Source organism: Trichosurus vulpecula, chromosome 3 (genome assembly GCF_011100635.1).
Source record: "Trichosurus vulpecula isolate mTriVul1 chromosome 3, mTriVul1.pri, whole genome shotgun sequence".
Classification (NCBI taxonomy): domain Eukaryota; kingdom Metazoa; phylum Chordata; class Mammalia; order Diprotodontia; family Phalangeridae; genus Trichosurus; species Trichosurus vulpecula.
In genome coordinates, this window is record NC_050575.1 from 310109074 (window position 1) to 310115451 (window position 6378).

A 6378-nucleotide genomic window follows, 5' to 3' on the forward strand; every position below is an offset into this window, starting at 1 on the left:
TGGACAATTTAAACTAAGGCTCTGTAGCCATGGAAATGGATCTGCCTCCTCTATTGCTGAATTTTGAACATTATAGATTAAAAAGGTCAATGGCCAATCCACCAGATTTTTTCCCCTGCTACAGTCTATTAACTGCATGTTTACAATCCAAAACAATATTATTTCAAAGAGGAACATAGTTTATACGCTCATCTTGTTTCCATTCAATGACTTTATTCCACCTTTGCCAGAAAGGTTAATCTTGTTATTAGGAGAGAATGGGACTCCATGTCCTCTTTTCTCTTTTGAGCAAAACCATGTAGCATGACTCAGAAGGTTTTGTATGTGAGAAACTCATTTTATTGAATATTGGCAGTGTTAAGTCTTGGTAAGTTGTAAGGAAACTATGAAGGGCTTTGCAGCATAAGTACTTCACTGATAATAGGACTCTGGGTGCTTTCTAGAACTGGACATGACTATGTCTGGTCCCTGTGGCAAAAATTCAACTATGTGGAAAAATCGTGCAGCAAAGACTATTGGTCATATGAGCAAATGCAGCTGGAGTTCTCAGTTCCAAAGCCTGGATACTAAGCAGTCTGTCATCTGCCACCATAGCAAGGTGTAATCCTTCTGGAAAAAAGCACACTAATCTCAGAGAGCTGGTGTGGACATTGAGGGTATGATCCAACTGAGAGTCAACCAGGTGCTCAAAGTGTCCTCAGTTTCTCCCTAATGTAGGGATCCCACATGATGATACTGGTGTCATAGGAAGCTGTGACAAATGGTACAGAGTCAGGTGAGAAATCACAAGAAACCACACTTGTCACTTTAGCTTTTTAATTAATGTGTATGACCACATGGTCCAGAGAAGAACAGACATCTCTCCTGCCGCAGAACACATCATACAGCAGTCTGGGGAGGTGGAACAGCAATAAATATACTGCAGATGGCCAGACACACCTGGATACATTTGCCATCTTTATTTACGCCCAAGATTCGAAGAGTTTTATCCCTTGACACAGAAAGCAAAATCAAGTTTTGGGTGTGAAGCTCATATCTCTCACCACATGCTGGTGTCCAGACAGATTAAAAAACAGTCTCCCTTGGTATGGCACTGAATAGATAGATCAATTGAGGTAGAATTGTCATTTTTATTATATTAGCTCGGCCTAACCATGAGCAAGTGATATTTCTCCATTTATTTAGATCTGATTTTATTCGCGTGAAAAGTGTTTCATAGTTATGTTCATATAGGCCCTGGGTTTGTCTTGGCAAATAGACTCCCAAATATTTTATAGTGCCTTCAGTAACTTTGAATGGAATTTCTCTTTCTATCTCTTGCTGTTGGGCTTTGTCAGTAATGTATAGGAATGCTGAGGATTTATGTGGGTTTATTTTATATCCTGCAACTTTGCTAAAGTTGTTTATTATTTCAAGTAGTTTTTTACTTTTTTTTTTTTTAAATTTCTTTATTTATTTTTAGTTTACCACACACGGTTCTACATAGTTTTGAGTTCCAGTTTTTCTCCCCTCCCTCCCCCCTCCCTCCCCAAGACGGCATCAAGTCCCATATAACTGTCATGTATAACTTCGCATTGAATTAATTTATGCTCTAGTCAGGTCGTGGAGAAGAATTTTGACCAATGGAATGAATCCTGAGAAAGAAGAAACAGAACAAAAAAAAAAAACCCAAAAACAAAAACAAAAGAGAAGCAGAAAAGGCGAGCATGTAGTGTGCCTCAGTCTGTATTCAAACTTCGCAGTTCTTTCTCTGAATGAAGATAGCATTCTCCATCGTGAGTCCCCTGGAGTTGTCCTTGCCCTTTAGGTTGCTGAGAAAAGCGCAGTATGTCAGGGTTGGTCCTCACGGAATCCACATATCTGTGGCTGTGCACAACGTTCTCCTGGCTCTGCTCCGCTCACTCAGCATTATGTCGTGTAGGTTTTTCCAGGTTGTTATGTAGTCTGCATCATCCCCATTTCTTATGGCACAATAGTATTCCATCACCTTCATATACCACAGCTTGTTCAGCCATTCCCCAATTGATGGGCATCCCTTTGCTTTCCAATTCTTGGCTACCACAAAGAGAGCTGCTATAAATATTCTTGTACATATGGGTCCTTTTCCCGCTTGCGTGATTTCTTTGGGATACAACCCTAGAAGTGGTATTGCTGGGTCATTGTTTCATAGTTATGTTCATATAGGCCCTGGGTTTGTCTTGGCAAATAGACTCCCAAATATTTTATAGTGCCTTCAGTAACTTTGAATGGAATTTCTCTTTCTATCTCTTGCTGTTGGGCTTTGTCAGTAATGTATAGGAATGCTGAGGATTTATGTGGGTTTATTTTATATCCTGCAACTTTGCTAAAGTTGTTTATTATTTCAAGTAGTTTTTTACGTGATTCTCTAGGATTCTCTAGATAAATCATCATATCATCTGCAAACAGTGATAATTTAGTTTCTTCTTTTCCTATTCTAATTCCTTCAATTTCTTTTTCTTCTCTTATTGCTACATGCTAGAGAAGGCGGCTTAGCCACACCAGATATTAAACTGTACTACACAGCAGCAGTCATCAAAACTGCCTGGTACTGGTTAAGAAACAGGGGTGTGGATCAGTGGAATAGGATAGGTACACAAGTAGGTGAAATCAACAAGTTTAGCAATCTACTCTTTGATAAACCCAAAGAAGCCAGTTTCTGGGCTAATAATTCACTATTTCACAAAAACTGTTGGGAAAATTGGAAAATGGTAGGGCAAAAACTGGGCATAGACCAATATCTTACACCATATACCAAAATAAAGTCAAAATGGGTTCATGATTTAGGAGTAAAAGTTGATACTCTAAATAATTTGGGAAAGCAAGGAATAGTTTACTTATCAGATTTGTGGAAAAGTAAAGAATTCATGACCCAACAAGAGATAGAGAGCATTACAAAATGCAAAATGGATAATTTTGATTATGTCAAATTGAAATGTTTTTGTACAAAAAAAAGCCAATGCAACAAGAATTAGGAGGGAAGCAGAAAATTGGGAGAAAATCTTTGCAACTAGTATCTCTGATAAAGGCCTCATCTCTAAAATATACAGGGAGCTAAGCCAAATATATAGGAATACAAGCCATTCCCCAATTGAGAAATGGTCAAAGGATATGAACAGGCAGCTTTCAGAGGAAGAAATTAAAGCTATCTACAGGCATATGAAAAAATGCTCTGGATCGCTGCTGATTAGAGAAATGCAAATCAAAACAACTCTTAGATACCACATCTCTCCTGTCAGATTGGCTAAAATAACAAATCAGGAGAATGATAAATGCTGGAAAGGATGTGGGGAAATTGGAACATTGTTGCATTGCTGGTGGAGTTGTGAGCTGATCCAGCCATTTTGGAGGGCGGTGTGGAACTATGCCCAAAGGGCTATAGAAATGTTCATACCCTTTGACCCAGTAATACCACTTCTAGGGTTGTATCCCAAAGAAATCACGCAAGCGGGAAAAGGACCCATATGTACAAGAATATTTATAGCAGCTCTCTTTGTGGTAGCCAAGAATTGGAAAGCAAAGGGATGCCCATCAATTGGGGAATGGCTGAACAAGCTGTGGTATATGAAGGTGATGGAATACTATTGTGCCATAAGAAATGGGGATGATGCAGACTTCATAACAACCTGGAAAAACCTACACGACATAATGCTGAGTGAGCGGAGCAGAGCCAGGAGAACGTTGTGCACAGCCACAGATATGTGGATTCCGTGAGGACCAACCCTGACATACTGCGCTTCTTTCAGCAACCTAAAGGGGCAAGGACAACTCCAGGGGACTCACGATGGAGAATGCTATCTTCATTCAGAGAAAGAACTGCGAAGTTTGAATACAGACTGAGGCACACTACATGCTCGCCTTTTCTGCTTCTCTTTTGTTTTTGTTTTTGGGGTTTTTTTTGTTTGTTTTTTTTTTTTTTGGTTCTGTTTCTTCTTTCTCATGATTCATTCCATTGGTCAAAATTCTTCTCCACGACTTGACTAGAGCATAAATTAATTCAATGCGAAGTTATACATGACAGTTATATGAGACTTCATGCCGTCTTGGGGAGGGAGGGGGGAGGGAGGGGAGAAAAACTGGAACTCAAAACTATGTAGAACCGTGCGTGGTAAACTAAAAATAAATAAAACACCTTAAAAAAAAACAGTCTCCCTGTTTAAACCTCCCAAATTTTGATCTTCCTGTCTTTGAATCTGCAGCAAGAATAAGGTGAGGGAAATCCAGTGCAGACCCATGCCCAGGGTTTTCTCCAGGGTGGTGATGGCCACGAACTGAAGGCCCAACCCCAGACAATCTGAACACAATCCAGCATCTTTTAGACTCAGATCGTCTAGGGATGAACCGTGACTCAAGGGGCCATGGAATCAGCTAGACAATCCAGTGTTCTCGAGATCAGGCAAACTAGGAACCATCAAGGGAAAAGGTAATGCTTCAAGCTTCACAACTTAATTTCCAATCAAACTGATGGCTTAGGCCCAGCCAGAAACAGAGGAACTTCTCCAACCTCCATGCTTCCTGCTTTGGGCCTGGCCTCCATGAGGCTCTGGGGCTGGTGCTGGGCTGGAGCTGCCACTGCTCCTTCTTCTCTGGACCCTCCTCTGGGCAGCTGGCCCCTCATGGTGCTGCATCCCTGGCTTGGCCCTTTGCTCCCACCAACTCAGCTCCAGCTCTCTGCTCTGCCGCTTCCCATCATGTGGCACGAGGAACCCAAGTGTTTTCTTGACAGGCAGATGCTTCAATATCTATGGTGACTTTTAACAGGATATAGTGTCCTTGCGTATCTGTTTTAATTAGATCTATCTTTGCTTTTGCTTTGTCTGAGATTAGGATTGCTACTCCTGCTTTTATTTACTTTAGCTGAAGCACAATCTATTCTACTCCATCTTTTACTTTTACCCTGTGTGCATCCCCCTTTTTCAAATGTGTTTCTTGTAAACAGCATATTGTAGGAGTATAGTTTTTAATCCATTCTGCTATCCACCTCCCTTTTATGGGAGAGTTCATCCCATTCACATTCACAATTATGATTACAAGCTTTGTCTTTTTCTCTGTCTTGTTCCCTCTCCCTGTTCATGCTTATATTTTTCCCTCCCTCTTCTGCTCCTCAAAAGAGTTTTGCTTTTGACCACCACCTTCCTCAATTTACCCTCCCTCTTGATTTCCTTCCCTTATGTTACCCTCTTCCCCTTGCTACTTCTTCCCTCCCTTCTGACCACCCCCCCACCTTTTCTTTCCCCTTTCCCCAGTAGGACGCTGTTTTCACATGACCATCTTGGCTCCACCCTTCAATAAAAAATTTAAGGTTAATTTTCTTAAATTTTGAGTTTTATATTCTCTCCCTCCATCCGTTTTCTGTCTTCTCCTTGAGAAGGCAAGGGATTAGATACAGATTATACATGAGCAATCATGTAAAATATTTCTACATAAATCATGTTGCAAAAAAAGCAGAATAACAACAACAATAAAAACCAGGAATAGTAGAGATGAAAAAGTATGCTTCAATCTGCATTCAGGTTCCATCAGTTTTTTTGTTCACTTGTTTCATTTTTTTTCCTCTGGAAGTGTATTGGCAATCAAAATGGGTTCTTAGCACTTAATTCAACTAAGTGCCCTTGAATAGTTTGGCCTTTATTTCCTTGATTAAATTAGAAGTCCTTGATGACCTGCTTGCCTCAAGGGAAAGCCTAGTTTACATGGGTTTGAGTGACATGTTTGTGACATCAGAGGATTTTAGACCACATGGGTTTAAGTCGAATTTTTTTGTGACGATTTTAGGTCATGTGGATGAGTCGCATGTTTGACTCACACTTGACCCTGAAAAGAATATAAAACCAGGCGTTTGCTTTCCTTTTTCGGAGCTCTGATCCATAGCAGTAGTGGCGCACATGACTGTGGGCCAGCCATTGTTATGAGCTCCTGAGCTGAACTGAGATGTTGGTAACTATGCATTATATTTGGTATGTCTGTCCGTGTTTGTAATTTGTTTGTATTGCTCTGAAGTTCAGGGTGCTGGCTTTTTCCCCTGAACTAAGTGAATGGTATTTGTATGCGGGATTAAAGTAAGATTGTCAACCCCTTAACATTTCTTTCCTTGGTAAAGCAGATCAAAAGAACCTGGTCTTACAGCATTTTGTGAGCTGGTTGTTGTTGATTTTTCATCCCCACAGCAGCTGCTAGCTGGATGGTTGAAACAGGAGGCCGATGGCATTTTTCATCATAAATCTTTAAGAATTGTCCTGGATTATTGCAATCCTGAGAATAGCTAAGTCATTCATTTAATTGTTGTACACCATTGCTTTTACTATGTACAATATTCCCCTGGTTCTGCTCACTTTACTTTACATCAATTCATGTAAGTCT

At 40.4% G+C, this 6378-nt stretch overlaps 1 pseudogene; it reads right to left on the minus strand.

Annotated features, from left to right (window-relative positions):
* Positions 1–308: 308 nt before the first annotated feature.
* On the minus strand, positions 309–4555 carry LOC118840693 (annotated as a pseudogene).
* Between the last annotated feature and the right edge of the window lie 1823 nt (positions 4556–6378).